Consider the following 24,153-nt stretch of genomic DNA (forward strand, 5'->3'; position numbering starts at 1 on the left):
CGCAAAACAAGTCTCATTTGGAAGCATCCTTCCAGTCCCAGATCTCTCCTCCCTGGAACCCCAGCTTCTCTCCTGAGTGGACCTGCCTAATGTTTCCAGGGCTTTACTTCTATCTCAGGTCCCTGCACAAATGTTCCATGTAACTATTCTTACATTCAGAGGCCCTGACTGCCCGGGCTGTGCCAGATCAGCCAACCAAGCTTCTAGGACCTGTCCCTTTGTTTCCTCAGTGATATGGTCTCCTCCCGCCCACTGTCGTTCCAACAGGGGATGCCACAGATGCCCCACAGGTACCATTGAAGGGGGATAAGCCTCACATCCAGTCAGTAGGTCCTTCTACACAGTTCACTGACTTTGCTCTGGCATTGCCCACATCCCACCCTCTGCTCTGGCTGCAGTCTCCCAGTGTGGCTCATCTTACCTTCCCAGGTATGAATTTGCTTACAAAGATGCCAAAGGTCTACGCACCCCACAGTGTCACCATCCCTGGCCTTCATGGGGACAAAGGGAAAGATGTAGATGGAAGTTTCTGTCCCACCTAGTCCCACAGCCATTCAGTCCCAAATAAACACACATAGGCTTGTATTAGTTATAAACTGTTTGGCCTACTGCTCGGGCTTATTACTATCTAGCTCTTAGTAATGAAGCCCTAATTCTTATCTATGTTTACCCACATGGCTTGGTACCTTGTCTCAGTAAGGCATTCTCACCTTGCTTCCTCTGCATCTGGCTGGCAATTGACTCCCTGCCTTCCTCTTCCCAGAATTCTCTTAAGTCTTAATAGTCCTGCCTATACTTCCTGCCTGGCTACTGGCCAATCAGCATGCTATTAAACCAATGCAAGTGACAAATCTTTGCAGTGCACAAGAGCATTGTTCCACATCAGAAAGACAGATGGGATGCACTTTGGGGTCACCTTAGTTAACTAGATGAAGCTGGTGGGGTTTCCACAGCAGCATCTTCCCACTAAAGTCACACAGATTCCTAGTGTACCTGCAGAAGGACAATTCCCCTGTGGTTTGTGCTGGGCCTTCCAAACAGCCAGGTCAGATGAAGAAGCTCGCCCAGGAAGGAAATCCTGCTGGCTGTGGGAAAATCAAGGACCGATTCTCTAGGGCAGGATTTCCCCTAGAAATTTGGAGCAGAGCCCACAGTTTAAAAAACAAAACTTGCTTTCATTAGAACATGATCCGAGTTCAAATGAGTGTGCATGCATGCACATATACACACACAGACACAGAGAGAGGGGGGCACTCAACACAAGAGTGGGGGGTGATGTCAAGAACACTGCAGATTGACAACAGATGGAAGAGATAAAGTACAGACCCAGCAGCATAGATCCGAAGCAGGAGTAGCACCGTGGGAGGAAGTGTCCAAACTGAACTTCTGAGAAAACAAACCTCATTTGGAAGCATCCTCCCAGCCCCAGATCTCACCTGAAGCTTTATTTAAAAAAAAAAAAAAAAAAAAAAAAAAAAAAAAAAAAGACCAAGGAGGGGGATGAACATGAGATAATCCCAGAAATTCCAGCACTGAGCAGATATCTGATAACATCTAAGGAATTGCTGCTGACCATTTTCAGACCAGATTCTGATATCCTGTCTGTACTTTGAAAAGAAGTCTTTGCTTTTTAGAGACGCATTACTGAAGTCTTGTAAAATGATGTCAGGTCTAGGATTGGTCTCAAGATAATCCAGGAGAAAAGACACCTATGGAATACGGTGTAGACAAAACAAGACAAACAGGGAATGCTGAAGCTGGCCATGGATGGGTGCTGGATGCCTCACACTGGCCTCTATGTATGACAGAAAATACACAACGTAGAGTTGAAGTGAAACCTGAGGGGAACCCCTGGGAGCAACACATAAGGAAATTGTTAATCACCTTCCATTTCTATGACAAATTACCTGAGCAAGTCCACTTACATAAGAAAAGGGGTTTTTTGTCTCAGAATTTCAAATTGGCTGCCTTGATCTGGCGAGCCTGTGTGGCTAGCAGGTTACATCCTGCTACATCCCAAACCCTCATTTTCTCCTTCTAAAAGAGTAAGGAGAATTCAGAATAAAATTGACAGGACAGCTGACTTCAGAGGACTTCTCAACCTCCTTCACAAGCAAAGTTTTAGTTAGCAAAAGTTTGTGGGTGGGGGGACGTGCTATGCATCCGTGTGGCACCCGCATGTGAGTGAGTGTTCATCCGTGCACACATGGAGACCAGAAGAGGACTCAGTCATTTTCCTCATCACTTTCCACACCTCTCTCTCATTTTGTCTGGCCTGGGTCTTCCTTCCTCCCCTCCCCTTTAAGACAGGATCTTATTATGTAGTGAGGCTGGTCTCAAAACCCTCCATCCCCCTGCCTCCACCTACTGAGCACTGAGCTCACAACACCACACTCAATTTATTGTGCTTTTCAATCTTTGTATCAGAATCACCCGGACGTATAGTTCACTCCCAGTAGGCTTCAGAGCACTGAGCTGATTTTATTTTAGCTCACATTCGAGACATGGTTTCTCTGTGGCTTTGGAGCCTATCCTGGCACTCGCTCTGGAGACCAGGCTGGTCTTGAACTCACAAAGATCCACCTGCCTCTGCCTCCCGAGTGCTGGGATTAAAGGCGTGCGCCACCAACGCCCAGCTTAGCTCACATTTTTGGACAAGAGTGCTCAAGGTTCAAACCCTGCCAAGGAGGCGCCAGTCACCTCACAGTTCCTGAGAAGACCATCAAAGGGAGGGACTCCATTTGAAGGGGAGGTGGTTGTATAAATAGGGACATTGAGAGGTGCTTTGAAAAATATTACACTAACTAGATTAATCCAATGCAACAGCCCAAATTACTTTAGAAATACTCTCTAGCTATTGGAGCAACTGTGTCCTCCGCCTGTCCACTGAGTGACTAAAAGAGACCCAGCTGTATTCTGTCCACTGTGCTAGATATGTGTGAAGTAGCAATTACACTTGGGTTTGGTTGTGGGTGTGACTATGTGGATGAGATAGACAGCATTTCCTGTTTTCCTTTACCCATTGAGCTCCTCCAAGCCAGCTCTCCAGAAGCACAAGGCAGCATCATGACCTGAAGCATCTGGACCTGAAACCAGACTCAGCAAGGAGTCCCTGATGCTCCCAGGTCAACACTCCAAGCACGTCCCGGGCTTCAGTACAATTCTAACATTTCCACCAAACGTGAGTCAAATGGACATTGTGGTTTGTTTGTTTAATTTTGAAACAGGCTCTCACTACATAGTCCAACTGGCATGGAACTCACAGAAAGCCTCCTGCCTCAGCTGTCTGGGTGCTTAGATAATAGGATGGAGCCACCACAACCTACTTCCATGTAAACGTTTTAATGGAAAACTTGGCTCTGGTGGGAACTGGGGTCTGCTGTGGCTTCGCCTTCTGGATGCACATGGCCTATACTCACTAGATGCACACAAGAGGCTGAGGGCCCTGCGCCAGACACCTGCACTTTTTTTTTTAAGATTTTATTTATTTATTATGTGTACAACATTCTGCTTCCATGTATATCTGCACACCAGAAGAGGGCACCAGATCTCATAACGGATGGTTGTGAGCCACCATGTGGTTGCTGGGAATTGAACTCAGGACCTCTGGAAGAGCAGTCGGTGCTCTTAACCTCTGAGCCATCTCTGCAGCCCCAGACACCTGTACTTTGTGACCCACGATGGCAGCCTGTAAGTGGGCAGAACTAGGCAAGCATCACAAACCATCCCTCACCCTCCACCCCCTACCTCTGCAACCCCAACCCATCCCACCCCACCCAAGATTTGTAAACTACCTTCCCTCACAACTCCACGCTCCAGGGACAGAGCTGCAACAGCTCAGAGCCTGTAATTCTCATCTTAACAACCATTTCCTTAACCTTAGCAACCCTCTCCAGGCATGTTTTCCAACTTTTAAAAAGTTAAAATGCTCGTTCCTTTAAGGCAAATGTTCCTTGGCTTTCATGTCATCACGTCTTTGCTGGCTTGACTTCACAAACGGGAGAGACTTCATCCATCTTTAGGTATTTGGTGAAGCCTTCTCAAGCTAGAGGATTTTTTTTAATTTTAAAATTTTTATATTTTATTTTTTTGTGTTTGTAAGTATACATGGACTGGCAAGCCACGGTGTAGGTGGGGAGGACACTCAGAGGACAACTTGTGGGAACAAATTCTCTTCTTCTCTTCTTCACGTGGATGCCAGTGATCAAAGTCAGGTCACCAGGCTTGATGGCAAGCATCATTGCCGACTGAGTCATCTTGATGGCTCCCATTTCATTAAAGAAAGAAAAGAAAAGAAAAGAAAAGAAAAGAAAAGAAAAGAAAAGAAAAGAAAAGAAGCCAAATGAGTCATCCACCATGTGTTCTACATCTGCGATTCCCTGCGCGTGCAGCTTTCTCCCTCGTGTAGCCTCCTGGGATGTTTTTGTGATGAATACAAATACCTCAAGATACTTCTTGCCGAGACGTGATTTTCATCTCCCCACAGATCCTGACAGGAGCTCCTCCTCAGGTTTTTTTGTTTGTTTGTTTGTTTTGTTTTGTTTTTTGTTTGTTTGTTTGTTTTTCGAGACAGGGTTTCTCTGTAGCTTTGGAGCCTATCCTGGCACTCGCTCTGGAGACCAGGCTGTCCTTGAACTCATAGAGATTTGCCTGCCTCTGCCTCCCAAGTGCTGGGATTAAAGGCATGCACCACCAATGCCCAGCCCCTCCTCAGGGTCCTACATGGCTCTTTCTGGAACACACTGGGGACATAGGCAGGGTCCTTGGGACAGAGGATGGTTAAGTGAAATCAGTGGAGTTGACACAAAGGATTCTGAAGGCTGCAGTTAAAACCCCAAAAGGGTTTGTTTGCCACTCCTGTCTTCAGCCAACCAGGATATTCCATCCAGGACTCAGACACAAACTCTACCTGGGCGATACAGTATCATCCTGAGTCTCTGGCTCAGCTGCCTCAGGGGGCAAAAACTACAAATTTGTTTCTGCTACAAACTGATTCAGGAGAGGGTTGTTTTGGTTTTGTTATGGTGGGTTTTTTGTTTTGTTTTCAGTGTTTTTAAATTATGCTTTGACTCTAATCATAGTAACTTTTAAAATAAATTTGGTACTTATATATGAAATTCTCCAATTTTTTAATTAAAAAAACTCAATAAAGTTGCAGGATACAAAGCCAATTTTTTAAATTAAAAATTGCCTTAGCACTCAAAACAATTAGAAACAGCTAAAATGTTGATTCCTGGTGAAACAATAGTCTTTAAATTTTTGATGTTTTGAGTTTTGTAGATTTTATTACACTGGTTTTGATTTTTAATCTATTGCATTAAAATAATATTTATTGCTATGTGATAGGTAGGGTTTTAGTTGCAGGGGTGGTAGGGGAGGATGGGAGGGAACTGGGATTCTCATGTAAAACAATCTTGTTTATAATTCAAATATCAAAAATCTGAAAAAAAAAGTATTTATTGGGCTGTGGAATCTACTCACTTGGTAGAGTGCTTGCCTAGGATGTATGAAGCCCTAGGTTCTACCCACCACCACCCCCTATCCCCCCCCACACACACACCTTAAACCTGGCATGGCCACACCCATCTTTAATCCCAACAGAGTCAGGAAGATCTCTGTGAGTTCCAGGTCAGTTGGGTCTACATAGTGAGACCCTCTCTCAAAACAAAGAACAACAACAAAAATGGCGTTCTTCCCTGTACATCTCCTCAGTCAGCACATGGAGTTTCACGACCACCATCGGCAAAACTTTGACATGCTGGGACCCAGTAGGAGGCGGGGAGAATCCACTGGCTTTGGAGGTGAGGCTCATGAGGGCTAAGCTAATGAGGGCAGCTCCCTCCATAACTGTAGTTAGAGAAGGAGGAGTGTCACTTAGTGGTGAAATCAAAGTAGTGAAACCAGAGACGCCAGGACTGGACTCTGGGTGGGCAGATACAGCCACTACCCACCCAAGAGGGGCAGGGAGAGTTGGTTCATGGCATTAAACATAAAGTACAGAGAAAGAAAAGGGTGTTTGTGGGCTGGCTAGGAAGTAGGCACAACTGTGAGTCTACGGTTGTTTTGGGGGGGGTTGGTTTTTTTGTTTGTTTTTGGTTTTGGTTATTTGTTAGGTTGGAAAAAAGAACCTTAAATATGAACAACATAGAAATACCTCCCCCATGTTCCATGAGTACAGATGAACGTGGGCACGAGAGTGTATTCCTGGAAAGTACAGCAGGCTTTCCAAACCGAGAGAATGAGGAATGACGGCCCTCATGCTGGAGCTCTTTAAACACATTCTTCCCATTCTGTTTCCATGGAGAGATCACGATTTGTTTACCTGTATCTAAAGATTAAAGTTTTCCCGTAGTGCCTTACCAGAGAGACCGTGCGCTCTCAGATTAGGATGGTCACCTGACTCAGAGTTCACCACCTGATCAACTGGGCCAAGTTACAACCTCAGAGTCCTGGACCGGGGAGGCCCATGGAGACGGAGTGGAGCTTGAGGGTTTCGCCGGGGCAATGGCAGGCCCTAGATGCAGAGACTTGAACAGAATTGCACTGATGCTGTTTACTCCTCGTCTTGTCCCCTTAACAGTGGCTAAAGTGTGTCCAGACCCCACCTCCCACCACCTCCCTTCTCTCAGATAAACTAGCATCCAAACGGCTCCCTTGGTTCTCTGCGCTGTCCCCTCCTGAGCCTTTACATGTGCTATTTCTCCCGCCCAGCATACTAGCCGCCCCCCCCCATCCTCTCACGACAACTGCTTCTTAACCCTCAGGAGCCACTCCTCAGGGAGGCCCCCTGCATCACACAATGTGGGACAGTTGTCCCGCCCCAGAACTCCTTCCCCCCCATCTGCTTCTGTTCCTGCATCAATTTCTCCTGAGCTGCGTGTTGACTGGTTTCCCTGTGCTGTCATCCTCTGACGCTGGGACCTATTGTCAACAGATGGATCATGTTCACTGTCACGTCCAGGCGACCAGCACAGCAGCTGCGGCAGCAGGAGAGGCGCCCCATCCATCCATATGTTAAGTGAAGTAACGGGTCCATGTGTGGATGACTGCCTTGACAATCTCTGAGTAGGCACATGTTGCTTTACATCCGACTTGTTCTGTTTTTCTTTTCTTTTCTTTTCTTTCTTGTGTACAGTGTGGACCTGCCAGGGAAGACCTAGCACCCAGCCATCACAGAGAAATGTCATGTTAAGGTTGCACAGAAGACTCCGAGGTTGAAAGCACTGGCTGTTCTTCCAGAGGACCCAGGTTTGATTCCCAGCACCCTCATGGAATCTATCACTCCAATCCCAAGGGACCCAACACCCTCCTCTGGCCTCTGCAGGTACCAGGCATACATGTGATACACAGACATAGATGCTGGCAAAACACCCAAGCACACAAAATAAAATGATGTCACACTGCCTGACTGGATGCTGTCTTATTTTCATTTCCTATCATCAGGCTAAACTAACAGATAAACCAGCATTCTCACAGGTCCCCCAGTTTTCTGCCCCCCTCTGAGCCTCTAAACATGCTATTCATTCCACCTAGTGTACTTACCCCACACCCACCTCCCATGGCAGTTGAAAAAAAAAAGCCTGTTAAAAGCAGCACAAGGTTTACTGTTTACCAGGCTCAGAGTTCTAGGTCACAGGTTCCAGGTCACGGCCCATCATTGTAAAGTTGTCATGGGCAGTCAGGAGCTTGATGCTTCTGATCCAGTCAAGAGCAGAGAGCCATGAAGAAATGCAGGCATGCCAGTGCTTCGCTGAAATCCAGGACCTTTTACCAAAGAATGATGCCACCCACAGCAGATGAGCCTTCCTAATAATCAAGACAGTCCCCCACAGACACATCCACGGGCCAATGTAACCTCGATAGTCCTCACTGAGACTCTTTTCCAGGTGATTCTAGATTGTGTCAAGTTGACAGTCACAAACCGCCACAGACAATAAAGCAGGGTTAGGCTTCTCCAAATGAGACCCCTCATTTTCACAGGTTAGTCCCTCCTCGCCTGCCATTTGACTGGGAATTTTGATATGTAGTCCTTATGCAAGCTATAAATGTTGTCAAGGACCCTCAAAAATAAATGTCCAGGTCCGCATACTCTAGATTTGACCCCACAGTCAATGCTTGGAGGCACCCTGGAGCCAAGATGGCCTTTCAGGGCTGTGATGAATGGAGTCAGAGTGAAAGAGAGCTCATATGACTGCAGCAACCCGGGTCCTCAAAGGGCCTGCGCCACACATGAGCACCGGCTTCAGCCCAGCTGAGAAGAGTCAGGGACTGGCAATTACGGTGTCAGTGGCTCACAAGAAATCTCTCGCCCCATTGAGCAACTGGCACAAGTGCCTGCTTGGCCATTGCTTTGGACTTGGCTCTCCAGTCGGAGCCAGACTAGGGCAGGGTCCCTCCTCAGTATCAAAGTCTGCCCAGCTAGAGAACACAGGCTGATTTCACGGCTGCTTATGGAGCAACTGCCGAGTGAGTCCCCTCCTGGCTAAAGGACAGCAGCCAGTTGCTCTGTCACCACTCACAAAGGAGGTTTGCTTCGGTCCCCACAGATCATCAGAGGCTGAGCTCTGGCGCTTGCCACTTAGCATTCTTTGGAAGTGACCCTTAAAGGAGGGACAACATTGTGAGGACACAAATCTACTGTGTCCCACAACCAGAGAGTACAAAACGCAGAGCATAGAGCCTGCCAACCAGCTTGGGTTTCCACGGCCCTGGTCACCTCCAGTCACTGGAGAGTCCTGTGTGGACACATTCAGAACCCCCCAGCTACCCCCTCCCCCACTGAGGGGGGTGTGTTGGGGGAGGGTCCATCACGTTGGCAAGTGTGTGTTTTACTCACTTCCTGATGGGCACACTAGACTTCCCTGGGTCTTAAATTACTGTGGGGGTCAGGCTTGATGCCTTCAGCAATGTGAGCCACTGCCATGGGCTGTATTCACACTCTTTAACCCCCACCTCAGCCTAATTGTTCCAGACTCACCCCCAGCACTCACTATGTGGCAGGTGTCAGTCATGAGCCCACTGCCCCAGCTCACAGGGCATGACAAGCAGCTGATCAGCTGACCTACATGAATTAACATGAGAGATCATGTCAGCCCATGGCTTTTATCCTGATAAACATGTGTCAGGCTGGTTGCCATGGAGAGGTGAAGGGGTCGGTCACCAGGATCAACCAGGACTCCCTCCTATGACGAGCAAGTCCTAGGGGCTCTGTGAGGAGGCCCGGGCATGCCTGGCATTTTAACTATGCCTAGCTTGCCTACCTGTGAGTTAAAGGGCATATGATGTGTTTATGTTTAAGAGTATGTGTCTGTATATGTGTGTGTTATGCATGTGTGTGTGAAGGAGCACAACTGCACATGAGTATATGGGTATGTGTGTAAATATGTGTATGTGGGCATGAGTATATGGGTGTGTGTGTAAATATGTGTATGTGGGCATGAGTATATGGTGTGTGTGTAAATATGTGTGTGTGAGCATGAGTATATGGGTGTGTGTGTAAATATGTGTATGTGGGCATGAGTATATGGGTGTGTGTGTAAATATGTGTGTGTGAGCATGAGTATATGGTGTGTGTGTAAATATGTGTATGTGGGCATGAGTATATGGGTGTGTGTGTAAATATGTGTATGTGGGCATGAGTATATGGTGTGTGTGTAAATATGTGTATGTGAGCGCATATTTGAGGTGTAGGAATCTCAGTGTATTGGTGCATGTGTGTGTTCACGTGGGAAGTGTGTATGGCTGTGTATTCATGTTTGCATGGGTAGATAGACATATGGGAGTAGGCACGTGTGCAATGGGTGTGTATATGGCTGTATGCACGAGAGTGTGAGCACATGAATACAAGTGTTCTAAACAGAATTCTCTAGAGTAACAGAACAATAAAAATGAGTATATATTAAAATGGGATTTGTTGGGTTGGCTTATATACCATCTGCTCTAGTCCAACAATGGCTGCCTTCCCACTAGACCGGCTGAGAGCTGAGGGCCTGCTCAGTCCATGAGGCTTGACACCTCCACAGCCTCAACCTCATGCTGCAGGCCTGGAGGACCAATGGAACCCTCTGGTTTTCAGTCCACATTGGAAACACAAAGAAACTATCAGGGCAGGGATGCGGCAGCGGTGATGGTGGTGGCCACAGCAGCAACAGCAGAGCAGCTGAACTTGCCAGCAAGTTGCAAAGTCAGTGAGTGACAAAGGTAAGGTCTTCCCTCGGGTCTCCCTTTATGTGGGTTGCTGTTGGAAGGTGCTGCCCAAATTTAGGGTGCATCTTCCCACTTCTGTTAATATGACCAAGAAAAATTCCTCACACACATTCTCAAGAGCTAGCCTCTGTCTAGATAATCCATTCCTCACACACATTCTCAAGAGCTAGCCTCTATCTAGACAATCCATTCCTCACACACATTCTTCAAGAGCTAGCCTCTATCTAGACAATCCATTCCTCACACACATTCTCAAGAGCTAGCCTCTATCTAGACAATCCATTCCTCACACACATTCTCAAGAGCTAACTCTATCTAGACAATCCAGTCCTCACACACATTCTCAAGAGCTAACTCTATCTAGACAATCCATTCCTCACACACATTCTCAAGAGCTAGCCTCTATCTAGACAATCCATTCCTCACACACATTCTCAAGAGCTAGCCTCTATCTAGACAATCCCTCACATGGAAGCCCCTGCCTTGGTTGACTCTAAACCCAGTCAGGTTGAACAACATGAACTATTGTGAATGTGAACCAGTGTGTGATGTAGGCATTTATATGAATGGTTATGCATGTTGTTAGGGAAACCCAGGAAGATGACCTGCTCATGTCCCTGTCTATCCTCTTTGTCATTGTGGCCAAATCTTGTCTCATTCTGACTGATGGCAGCCCTGACAGTACTTACCTGAACCAAGGTAAGGACTGGGTGAGCAGAACTCTCTAGTAATGTCCTTCTCCCTGCAAGCCAAGTTCAGTACAAACTTGCACCCTGAGCACCTGGGTTGAGCTCATACACCCTCCCTCTCAGAGGCCACCTAGTCAGGCTGCGGCATCCCCATAGCCCCTCTCTACACAGCCGTGCAGCCAAGCAGGACTCGGGGTGTGGGCTTCCCTGACCCACTGCCCTTCCCTGAGCAGATTATCAATGGAAAAACACAGCTCATGGGGGGCGATGGTCTAGCCCCAGGATTCCGGGGCTCCCAGGCTCCTTGGTAAGCCAGTCAGGTGTCTGCCGAAACACTGGGCTCTTTATTCTCACTTAACTGAAAACGGCACGCTGCCACAGAGCACATCCAGTCATGGCCCCCTCTTCCCTTAACAGCCACCATTAACCTTTAAAAAGATGCTTCATGAGCCATTTGCCTGAACCTCTGTCTGCGTGCCCGGGTGTAATGAGGCTCAGAAACAGCCAGGCACAGGAGGGGCTGCATGTGAGAGATGTCACAAATGACAGCGGGGCAAAGTAGGTCCCTGGGCTGCCACACAGAGGCCAGGCAGGGCTGTGTACACGACCATGTCAAGGCCCAGGTCTGAACCACAGGGGCCTGGGATGTCCAAGGCCGAGTCTTCTCAAAGAAGTGAGCTCCCCTGAGCCAGAATCATGTCAGTGAAGTCCCACTGCTCTTCAGTTCACAGCCATCTGACAGTCCCTCCATCTCCTGGTGGCACTCGGTCCCTGTGGGCCAGGTTCCTCTAGGCTCTGGCTCACCTGGCCTCTGTCCATAGATGTATTGGTTTAACTCTAGAGGCATGGAAGCAGCCACTAGAATGAACATCGAGAGTAAATGACAAAACCCTCAGAAAAGACAAAGAGAAAAGCAGAGGCAATCCAATAGAATTGGGCACAAGGGAAGAGCCAGAGACTTGAAAAAGGTGACATGAACAGCCTGTACAGATAAAATGTCTCAGCCTCGGGCAGGAAGGTACAATGTCACCAATGTTGTCCAAGCATCTAGGAGAGTAGGACTGTCCCCGGCTGCTGGAGGGAGACTGGGACAACCACTTTTATTTAGAACATATGACTGCTTGGTAATTTTGCCAATCGTGCTGCTTGGGCAATTCCATTCCTCGGAAGGTGGCTGAGGATGGGCTTCCAGAGTACCATGGAGGAAGGCCTGCCACCTTTTAAATGAGATACTCAACCACTCACATGGCTGGGGGTACAGTGGGAGGTGCTGATTTCTCGAGTGTGTATTGGGAGCTGGGGTTATGGTAAAATGGCATTCCTTACCTGGACTGAAATTGAACCCTGCACCCCAAAAATGGAAGCTACCGGTTACAAGGACTTCGCTCGTACAGAGGAGGGATGCATAAGGATTCTCAATGCACTCTTCCTCTGCGACCCAAAGCGGAACTCTTCCAAGTAGCCAGCAGCAGGAGAACAAAGATACATCTCCTGTCCCCTTGCCTCAAGGGACCCCTCGAAGCAGGGATGGTGTGTGCACTACAGAGCTGCAGCAGCAGTATAGATGAAGAGCTAAAACAGACATCTGGACTGCTCAACAGCAGGGTGCTGGCACGGGCTCATGGACGGTGTGATCGCTTCCTATCATGGTTTCAAAGGCAGGGGTGGGGCTGGGCAACATCAGGACTGAGTTCACACTCCCATAATTCACATAAAAAGCCAAGCCTGGGGCTAGAGGGATGGTTCAGCCGAGGCAGACACACAGTGCTCTTGCAGAGGACCTGAGTTCAGCCGCCCGGCACACATACCAGTGGCTCACAACTGCCCACAGCTCCAGCTCTAGGGATCCGACCCACTCTCTCTTGGCCTGCAAGGGTACCTGTGCTCACATGCACAAACTCACACACAGACATCCATGCGCACACATACTTTTAAAGAATAAAATCCTTTGAAAAATAGTCATGTGATCCCAACACTTTAGGGAGGTGGGAGTCAGGAAGGCTGGGCGTTCTGGCCACCAGCTTAGTTCTGGTTTCAGGCAGAGATCTGAGTAACTGAGGCAGAGAGAGAGAGAGAGAGAGAGAGAGAGAGAGAGAGAGAGAGAGAGAAAGCAGGATGCCCAATGTCTTACAATGTCACATTAGATAGGGTTCCTACTGCTGCCATAAAACGCCATTACCAAAAAGCAAATGGAGGTGGGGGGTTGTACTGGCTGGTTTGGGGTCAATTTGATACAAGGAGCCTCAGTTGAGGAAATGTCTCCATGAAAGAATTTTCTCAATTAGTGATCAATGGGGGAGGGCCCAGCCCATGGTAGGTGGTCCCATCCTGGGCTGGTGGTCTTGGGTTCTATAAGAAACCAGGCTGAGTAAGTTAGAGCAAGACAATAAGCAGCTCCCCTCCATGGCCTCTGTGTCAGTGCCCACCTCCAGGATCCGGCCTTATTTGAGTTCCTGTCCTGACTTCTTCAGTGATGAACAGCAATATGCAAATGTGAGCCAAATAAACCAATAGATAGAGATGAGCTGGAAAGGTGACACCAGTGTCTCTCACCTTACAATCTCTCCACCCTCACCCCCACCCCACCCCACCCCGGGCCTCCTCAAAGCCTCAGAAGTCTCTCTCATTGGCCTGATTTCAGTCACATGCCCATTGCCAGACCTATCATAGTGGGCAGGAGACGGTAAGGAGCCATTTGGTTCAGGAACAAAGGCAAGGCTGTTCCCAGGATGCCACTCTCAAGAATGTGGGCTGGAAGAAGCAATAGCTAAGGACTGAACTGGGAAACAGAAAGAATACACACACACACACACACACACACACACACACACACACACGTTCAGACAGAGACGTCTTGACAATCTGAGCCCATGTGAATGGGTGATTCTGTGTGTCAGTACGCCTGGGCCATGGTGCTGACATGTGGTTAAACATTGTTTTAGATGGCTCTGGGACACTGGGCCAGATTAACATCACAGCACTGGTCTTTAAAGGAAACAGATTGCCTTCCATACTGTGGCAGGGCCTTATCCAATCAGCCGCAGGCCCGACTAGAAGAACAGACTGAGCCGCCCTCCCTCAGGGTTTGACTTTGGATTTGAGCTTCGGCGTTGGCTTGTCTCTGGTTCTCCAGTCTGCCAGCCCACCCACAGATTTTGGACATGGCACTTTCCATAACCACATGAGCCAATTTCCTAAAAGAACCCTTCGTGTGTGTCTCTCTCTGACACAGGCTCTATACTCCATGCTGGCTTCAAACTCAATTATGTAGTCAAGGATGACCTTGAACTCCTATTCCTCCTGGTTCTATTTCACAAATGCTAGAACACGAGCCAGGTTTATGTGATCCCAGGGGTCAAACCCAGGGCTTCGTGCATCTAGGCAAGCAATGTACCCACTGAGCTGCATCCACCCCCACCTACCCATAAAATAAACACACACACACAGGTCAGCCCTCTGGAGAGCCCCGTTTAGGACACTGCCCTGGGTTCATCACTCACCAGGGTCTTCCATAAAGCATTATCTGGCCAATGGTTGCTCACCTCTGGCTGTACCCAGCTCTGTGACAGACTTAATCCATTTCCATCTGGTGGCATTTTCCTCAGGGAAAAGGCCATTTGACAGATTGGAGCTGCCACCCCACCCCCGCCTAACTCACTTTCTCTTTCTCTAATGTTGGTTTATGCTCATTTTAGAAGCCCGGATGTGGAGAGGAAATACAAGGCCAAGTAGAGGACAAATGAAAAAAAAATGATACTAGGATATAAAGAGTTCGTGTTTTAGAGTGTGTGTGCGTGCGCACGCATGTGCGGATACAGCATGCTGATCGATACTATCTTTTGAAGAGGGAGGTTGGTTCCTGACAGAGCTATGGGGAGGATGCCCCAGAGAGGACCCTGGCACAGACGATGATCCGGCCCTGCCTCCTGAGACTGCACTCAGCACTGTCCGTTCACCCTGGGCTCTGATTTCACCTGACTGGCTGATGAGCCTGGACAGGCTCTCCTGATCACACCCTGGCCTGGCTCTTGCACCTCAAGGGGACCCAGGATGCCCCAGTTCTTCTGTTCCCACTTCTGCACACTCCCCCTCTTCCTGCCTTGAGACTAAATACAGCACCAATCACCTGCCACCTGAGAACATCGACCCAACACCCGTGACCCAGGAAGGGCACACAAGTCTAGAGCTCTAGAAGGGTTCTTCTGGGACATTGTGGGATGGCAAAGTATCTCCAAGGAGCCTCCACAGGACTTCAGGGGTCTCTGAAGTAATGAGAGGAGCATCCGGGGAGCCCCTCCAAGGCTGGGACATAGAGACTTATGGGGACATGGAGCAGGTGAGGGGCAGCACTCAGGCTCTGGCCCTGGTACCTTGACTCGATTCTCGGCTGAGATTCTACCTCCCCCATCTCCCACAAACAGTCATGTGACCAGCTGCTCCCTCTTGTCCTGGACTTCCTGCCCACTGTGATCTGAGGGCTCATGGTTCTGCCCCTCCTGGAGCAGGGAGTTTTGGCAGCTGGGTTGATTTGCAAATCTACCAGGAGGGCCTCTGGGGCTGACAAATGGGCTACAGAGAGCATCTCTCCCAACCCAGGTCACACACACACACACACACACACACACACACACACACACACACACCACTAACTCTATCCCCAGGAAAGCCATCTCAAAGGAGATTAGATTCCCCACACCTGCAGGGTCACGTCACGCATCAGTTCTCTGAAATGAGACAGGGACACTCAGGTCCCAGCCCCACCACTCGGATCCCACTGTTGCCTGGGGGAGAGGGTGCGTTGAAGGGGCTGTGATCAAAATGGTAAATTGCAGCTGACACAGGACCCAGCCAGATGCCTGTGGCTTAAATGGTTTAACACAGAAATGGGAACAGCTCTAATCGGCCTCCTGAGAACCGTGAAGCAAGCTTGGGGCTCTTGGCACAACCCTGGGATGGGGCTGCAGAACTGAGGATGGGGACAGAGTGGGGGTGCCACACACACAGAGCTGTAAACATGCCTCGGCCTGCAGGCCCCCACACTCAGGAGGCTGCCAGGGTGAGTGCGACAGCCAGGAGCCAGATGCTAGCCACCTGCCACCTCAGACGCCATCCCAGAATTTCTGCAAAGTCAAAGACCAACTTCTGAGTCCCAAGAAGGGCCTGTGCTTGGGTTTGGCACAGAGCAGCTGCAGTCCCCGCATCTGGAACGCTCTGGGGATGATTGACTGCCTGTCACACTCTGTACTTTGATGGCCCCTGGACAAATCCCCATCTGTTCTGGGGAAAGTGAAACAAGGGGCCACTTCGTACAGTGGAATCTCTGAAACCAAACTACAAAGTATATCAGATCAGATTGGCAAAGCCAATGCTCTGTGAGACACGGTGAGCACTTGGGAATGATGACAGACCCAGGCTCAGAAAGTGGTGTGGTGCACTCCTCATTCAGAGTCTAAACTCACCCTGTGGCTCAGGCTGTTAGAATTCATACTAAGAAAGCTTCTTGCTGGCTGTGGCGGTTCACACCTGTAATCCCAGCAGAGGCAGAAAGACTGTGAGTTGGAGGACAGCCTGGTCTACATAAGACCCTGTCTCAGGAACAAAGAAAGAAAGGTAAAGGAGATGAAGACAGGGAGGGAGGGAGGAGAACCCAGGAGACATCTCAGGCAAGTGTTTGAGATAAGCATAAAAGCAAGAGGTCTCTCCCTAGCAACCATGGAAAAGCTGGACATGGTGCAGGGCTGGGGAAGCAGATAGTGGGGGGAAGGGATACCCGGGTTTGTTGGGCAGTTGGTATAGCCTAATTGGCAAGTTTCAGATTCCAGAGAGAGACATTGTTTCAAAACCCAATGGTGTAGGAAGGCTTCTGAAAAATGACACCCAAGGTTGACCTCTACTTGTAGCACATACACCTGAAAACACTCACACACACACTCACACACACACACACTCACACACAGAGAGAGAGAGAGAGAGAGAGAGAGAGAGAGAGAGAGAGAGAGAGAGAGAGAGAGAGAGAGACTCACTCCTCACTGACATCATATAGATGCTCATGGCAGCACTGTTTATAAAGCAAAATTTAAAACATTGCAAATGTTGAAAACAAGGGAATGAAAAGAGAGACAATGGGTCAGAGGACATGGGGGTCTTGTTGGTCTCTTTAAAATACATGATGTCATTCTAGAATAACTCAGAAAATGACCATGCTGATAGAAAATAAGTGTTAGATCTATCACTGTGCTCATCATGACCTCACCCCTGCCCCTCACCCAGCACACACCTATATTCACAGAGGCACACAAAAATGTTCCTGGGAAATACCCTTATCTGTGGGTGGTAGAATTAGTTACACTGTGAGGGGGGATGTTTATTGATATAAATTATTGATACAAATTTAAGGTCAATTTTATTATATGTATATTTCTACTCTTGTTTAGGTATTGTGTTTATACAGCTCATTTAAAATGTAATGTATAATTAAATACAGATTATAGATAGTCACCTGCAATAGCCAAAACTTTTATTTTAGGCTTACTAGATACACAGAGATATATTTCAAATGGATAGGTATTCTTCAAAACCTTTCAAAGACCTACAGAATATGGAATTTTAAATGGTTTATTAGGATTTTTTTAATGACAATGAGACAACTGCTCCTGGCAGTACCAATTACATCAGAGAGGAAGATGGGCATCAAAGAAATTCATTTTGGAGTTTGCCTTCAACATGGCAGGAATTGCCATTTGCTCTTGTCTGGACTGATTGACAGCATGCTGTCCAAACTTGAACAAGTAGGTTACAAAGAAAAGTGACTGCTGAGCTCACCAAGGGACAGGATGGTCCTTCAAAGTTCCTGCTTCAAAAAAGTATCAAAAAGTCTGCCAGACATTCTGGGCCTATAGGCTGAAGATGGATGCCCCAATGTTACAGAGGAACTTTGGGTGACTGTCCAGGCAGCGAGATATCTCTGTCAATGCTAGAGTTTATATATTATCCTTCTGAGATCTTTGATGGAGTTGAAGACAGATAGTTATGGTTTTCCTTAGTTGTGATAAAAGATAAGTTACATATAAATACATAGCTTAATAGAAATGGGTTAATAATTAAGAGAGAGCTAGCAAATAAGAAGCCTGATCCATTAGCCAAACAGTTTATGATTAATATAAGCCTCTGTGTGTTTATTTGGGACTAAATAGCTGTGGAACTGGGCAGGACAGAACCTCCATCCACAACACTGCGTCTTAATTTTCTTTCTGTGTGTCTCAGGACACTCAAAATTTTTCTTAAAAAAAGGCTAATCTTTTACAACCAGAAATATAAATATTTTCCAAACACGGTGGCCAGCTACTCAGGATGCAGGCACGATAGTAGCTTCACTCACCACAATGACAAAATGCTAGACAGAAGCAACTGATGAAAGAAGGGTTTGATTTTGGCCCCTGGCTGAGAAGGGAAGGCATAGAGGAGTTCACGCTGGCAGAACCTGTGGCTGGGACTCCTTAGACCTCCGCAGAACAGGAAGCAGGAAGATCTGTGACTCCCACACCCCCAGTGACACACCTCTTCCAACTGGACTCCACCCAGAGGTTCTACAGTCTCTGGAACAGCATGCCCATGGGGGCGGGGTAAATGTTCAGTGAGTGAGCCTATGGAAGGCTTTTCACATCCAAACCACAGCATCACGCCCTGATGGTAGTCTATAAAATATAGGGCTGCTCACTAAAACACACAGCTATTTTAGTGACTGATACTGGGTTTAAGAATTTTGTTTAAGACAGAGTCTCATGTAGCCCAGGCTAGATTCAGACTAGCTGTGTAGCTGAGGGTGACTGTAAACTCTGGAGTACCAGGATTTTGAAGGAATGTGCCACCACACCCAGTGTGAGTGGTCATTTTAGTTGCCATGGAAACAATGGCATCGTGGCAGATCATTTTGGGGGATCGATCATTCATCCACCATCTCTTCTGGTGAAGCAACTAGTCGAGCACGGAGGAGAAGGGTCTAGTGAGCATTTTGCTCTCAAATTGAGGTCTCCTCTCTGCTCGTGTAAGTCAAGGGCCTTTTCTTCTCTCCATCAGCCCTGCCGTCAGCCTGCTCGAGAATGCAAGCTATAATCCCACCATGCAGAATGACCTTTAAAAACTTAATAATGAGTTTTCTTTTCCCCTGATCTTATCACAAGGCTACACGTGCATATTCAAACTACATTCTGTCTGGCTGAGAGTCTGGAAGAAGCACGGGACCTCCTAGCTTGCCTGGGTCTCTCTCTGCTTCCACAGGATTGGTTTCTGTCAGCCCAGGGAAGGGCCCAGGCTCTGGCCTGATGCTTATCTTGCCCTCTGCTGAGGGTGCCTTTCCACAGCCTCCAGTCCTCTCAACGACATGGCTATCCCAGCAGGATGTTCCTCAGTTCAGGGAACAGAGCTGCCCTACCTTCACCAGGTACAGGCTGCACACCTACCTGACACATGTCCCGCCCATCCTCTGACTTTCCCTAGCTGATTATTTCCCATTCTGACTCTGGAACCACTTCTGAGGCAACTCATCCCTGTATCACCTGGACTTGGCTTTGGTTTGGTCATCACATCCTAACCTTGACCCTGCTTCCTGACCCGGAAGTTATCTCATTCTACACTCAGTTCCTTAATGCAACCACTTGCACTCCCATAGATTATCCTGTAGTTTGTACTCATTTGGCCATTATCTTTCTTCTCTGTAGAACATGAGCCCATGAGCCTGGCGGTAGACTCCCAACACTCAGGAGGCTGAGGCAGGAGGATGGCAAATTCAAGAGCATGCTGGGCTACAGACTGAGTTGAGACAGTGTCACAATATAAAAAGGTGAAAAATAGGGCAGGGGATGTGGCTGAGGGGTAAAGTGTTACCTAGGATCTATGGTTTCCATTGCTGTGATAAAACACCACGACCAAAGCAACTTGGCAAGGAAAGAGTTTATTTGACCTACACTTCCACATCACTGTTCATCACTGAAGGAAGTCAGGACAGGAACTCAAGCAAGGCAGGAACCTGGAGGCGGGGCTGATGCAGAGGCTATGGAGGGGAGCTGCTTACTGGCTTGTCCACATAGCTTGCTCAGCCTGCTTTCTTATAGAAGCCAGGACCACCTGCCCAGGGATGGACCCACCCACAATGGTCTTGGCTCTCCCTATCAATCACTAATTAAGAAAATGCTCTATATCCTGTCTTAGTTTGGGTTTCTATTGCTGTGAAGAGACACTGTGACTATAGCAACTCTTATAAGAGAAAACATTTAATTGGGGCTGGCTTATGGTTTCAGAGGTCTAGTCCATTGTCATCATGGCAGGAAACATGGCAGCAAGCAGGCAGACCTGGTGCTGGAGAGGGAGCTGAGAAGTCTACATCTGGATCTGCAGACAACAGAAAGAGAGAATGACACTGGGCCTGGCTTGAGCTTCTGAGACTTCAAAGCCCACCTCTAGTGACACATTCCCTCCAACAAGACCACGCCTACTCCAAAAAGGCCATCCATTCTGATAGTGCCACTCCCTATGAGCCTATGGGGGCCATTTTCATTCAAACCACCAAACAGCAGGGTTACATAGCGGCATCTTCTCAATCGAGGTTCTCTCCTTTCAGTTAATTCTAGCTTGTGTCAAGTAGACATAAAACTAGACAGCACAATATGCAAGGCCGGCCCTGGGTTCAGTTCTCCCTCCCAAATTATTTTCGAATATTAGCAGTGAACAAATCCATCCGGGTCTCTTGTTTCCCAATATATTGCTGCAGCCATTGATGGTCTCACTGATGACAGTGACCTACCTCAGCAAGATAATGCTATGAAGACACACCCAACACCAGCTGCAGTAAACCACCTGAGCTGCCGTGTCCATCCCACCCTTAAGGCACAACTGGCTCCAAATTCACATCAGGACTCACCTCACACCCCATGGAAGTTTGTTTCCTGTTGGTGTCAGGAAGAAAAAGCAAGTAAGAGTTCAGGATTAATCCCACCAAATTCAAGCCGTGGGCTTCCCTTCTGTGCTACCCTTGCTCAGAGCACCCAGTCTGTCACCCTCAACAGAGTGATCTAAGCCCTCGTGAGAGGTCTGGCATGGGAGAGAAGAGAAAGTGCTCTCATTTCCCCCTCAGGGCACAGAGGATGACACCTCCCCTTCACTTGTCAGACCTCAAAGTAGATTCTGCTGGAAAGGTCTAAGATCTGATCGCAAAGAAGGGATTCATGAGTAAGACCCCCCAAATCTGGCCATGCCAGTGGAACAGTTCACTCCATGGTCTCTGAGGAAAATTCAAATTGTAACATGAAAAATAAAAGACCCAGAGACTGATATTGGGGTTCAAACTCCAAGCTGAAGAACAGAAAAGCAAAGTAATGGGCCACTAGCTTCTTACCTCTACCTCAGGCTGAATGGGCTGATCCTGTCTCCAAGAGCTATCCCAAACCTCGGACTGTAACCTCTCCTCAGCGTGGCTGGAGAACAAATGCCTGACACTGAGACCTTGCTCCTGTCTTAAATACCTCCTTAATGCTGGGATTAAAGGTATGTGATCCCAGGTGCTGAGATCATCTTTGTGTGAGCTGTTTCTCTTTAGGACTGAATCAATCTTGTGTAGATCGGGTGGCCTTTTAATCCTGAGTCCTAGGACTAAAGGTGTGTATCACCACCTCCTAACCTCTGGCTGCTGTGATTAAAGGTGTATATCGCCATTGCTTGAGCTCTACAGCCTGAGGCTGACTTTGCTTTCCTGAACCCTCAGGCAAGCTTTAATAAATCATAAATAATATATCACTACACCAAATAACAAAAAAAAATTCAGAGCTTCTCATTTAAGATCCCAGCCATGCGTGGGGCCAGGGCCTTTTGAAGCATGCTCGATTTATCTTCAGCAGGGGAGTGGAGAAATGATCACCAGGAACTGGGATGCAGTTTGGTCAGAGGAGTATTTGCATGCTGGAGACCCTGGGAAATCCTAGCACTGAGAAGATGGGCACAGAAGGAGCAGAAGTTCAAGGTCAGAATTGACTACATGGAGAGCTACAGATAGCCTGAATCATGAGAGAGAGAGAGAGAGAGAGAGAGAGAGAGAGAGAGAGAGAGAGAGACCCTGCATGATGATCACATATAATTTCTCTCTGGGTCACTCCCTCCGCCCACTGCCCACCAAGGTCTAAGAAAAATTTTCTCCTGTATTGTGTTTTGTGTCCCAGCTTGTAGTGTCCAGATGAATGTGGGACTCTAACCTGTCACAGGTCCTCTTATTAGTGCTAAGATGGGATCACATAAGTCACTGTCAATATCAGGATGGGGTGTGGCCTTGACCCTGGCTCTGGAGCTGACAGTCCTATGAAGGTGAGATGATGCCAGCTTGTTGAACACACTGAGTCCACGCCCCCCACCCACCCAATGTATCCAGTCTTGTCTGAGCATGCTCTGAGAGTCTCTCCATCCTCCTCGCCCAAGCAGAGACACAGCTTCACAGGTGACACTATCACATCTGTGAAGTCTCCCTCCTCGTCACAGAAAATCCACACCACAGCCAAAACTTCTCTGGAGTTCCAGCAGGGTACCAGAGGAGGCCTTCCTAGGTAGTGTTTTCAATGAGAAGGATCGGGGAGGTTGAGGTCACAGAGCTCTGAGGAGCAGGGGAGGGAGAACTGAGACACTCGGCTGTTGAAGGAGAAAGCAGAGTATGTCTCTCCCTAGGTGAGGCTGAATGGAACTGTTTGGAGCAATGCAGTCCTGAAAGGGCCAAACCAGTGTGTGCAGAAAAGTTGTCTAGCCGCAGAGTGGCAGGGACCTGGGGACCAGGCATAGAACAGGACAGAAAGCCACATTGTGGTGACAGGGACACCCAGAAGGCAGTGGGGGGAGGGTTCTGAAGAAAACCCCACAAAATCCTAGGCTTCAGCACTGATCTACAGGTCCCATGAAGAACCCAGGCAGGTCATTTTCCTCTAAGGTGCTCTGGTGCTCTGGTAAGTATGTCTGGCTTACACCTAAATGCCCAGATGTAACAACAACAGCAGTGATGCTCCCTGAGAGGGCACTGTGATTTAGCACCTCCCAGGGTTCTAGCCCACAGCCATGTAGTGACAGTGGGCACAGTGAGAGGCTTCATACAGAGCCTCATCAGACCTGTACAGTTGTTAAGAAACCTGATCTCAACTTGTCCAGATAAGGAGGGCAGGGGACTTCCCCAGGTCCCAAGAAGGACCTGTGTCATGAGGATTGCACCATGGGCTTCTGTGACAGCCTCAAGGCAAGTGTCACCCTCATTCCAGTTCCCTGACCTCAGTCCCCAGAACTATCTTCAAATGGAAGGACTGGTCCATGACAGGTGGGAGCCACGGCAGATTCGCTGTGAGGACGCATTTGGACTTCACATTGCATAAAAGAACCTACAAGTACATCTACGCTGCAAGTAGCTGGCACGAGCTTTTAACAGTGTGTTTGTTCTGAGTTAGCCTCTAACCCAGGTGGCACACTGCCAGGAGGAGCAACGGGCTCAGTGGGCCTGGGCACCCTGGGGATATGCACAGAGACTATAAGACAGTGCTGTGCAGGGGTCCATAGGAAAGAGCACGAGCACAGCATGTCTCAGAGACAGGCTGGCCCCCGACCAGGGGCATTGCTTGCATTTGTTCCTACTTCCTGCATGACCCTGGCTGGAGATGAGATGTAAGACTGCAGTGTTCACCCTGTCTCCTTGAATCACCTGCGATGCATTGGCTGGCCCTCTCCCAGAACTCAGACCACACGCACTGGCTCTTTCACCGTGCCCTGTCCCGGAAGCCCTCTCCAGACAGGGCCTGCTGTGGCTTTGCAGTCCCCACCCCATCCTCACTCTATACCCAGGCCTAAGACAATCTTGAATTATGACATTTTTATAGCGTCTTCCTGCTTTGTGACTCCTGGCATGAAGGCTAACTCACATGATATGGGACTTACTTCCCTTAAAAATAAGTAAATAAATAAATAAATAAATAAATAAATAAATAAATGTGCGATTCCTTCGTCTCTGAACTGACAGCAGGGCCCCCACCATGCTATCTGTGTTGGCTACCCCTCCTAATGAGGTACATTTCCAGACCCGAGGTTTCAGTCTCCCTTTTCAGGGCCCCTGTCATGACCATCTGTGGCCATGATGCCCTAAACTCTCCTAATGAAGTCCTTCTGGGGGTAATTTGTATCTGCTTCCTTCCTACTGAATCATTTTGTGTTGTTTATCTCTTATTACGTGTACAGCAGCTTTTATTAT

This window comes from Cricetulus griseus, chromosome 6 (genome assembly GCF_003668045.3).
Source record: "Cricetulus griseus strain 17A/GY chromosome 6, alternate assembly CriGri-PICRH-1.0, whole genome shotgun sequence".
Taxonomy (NCBI): domain Eukaryota; kingdom Metazoa; phylum Chordata; class Mammalia; order Rodentia; family Cricetidae; genus Cricetulus; species Cricetulus griseus.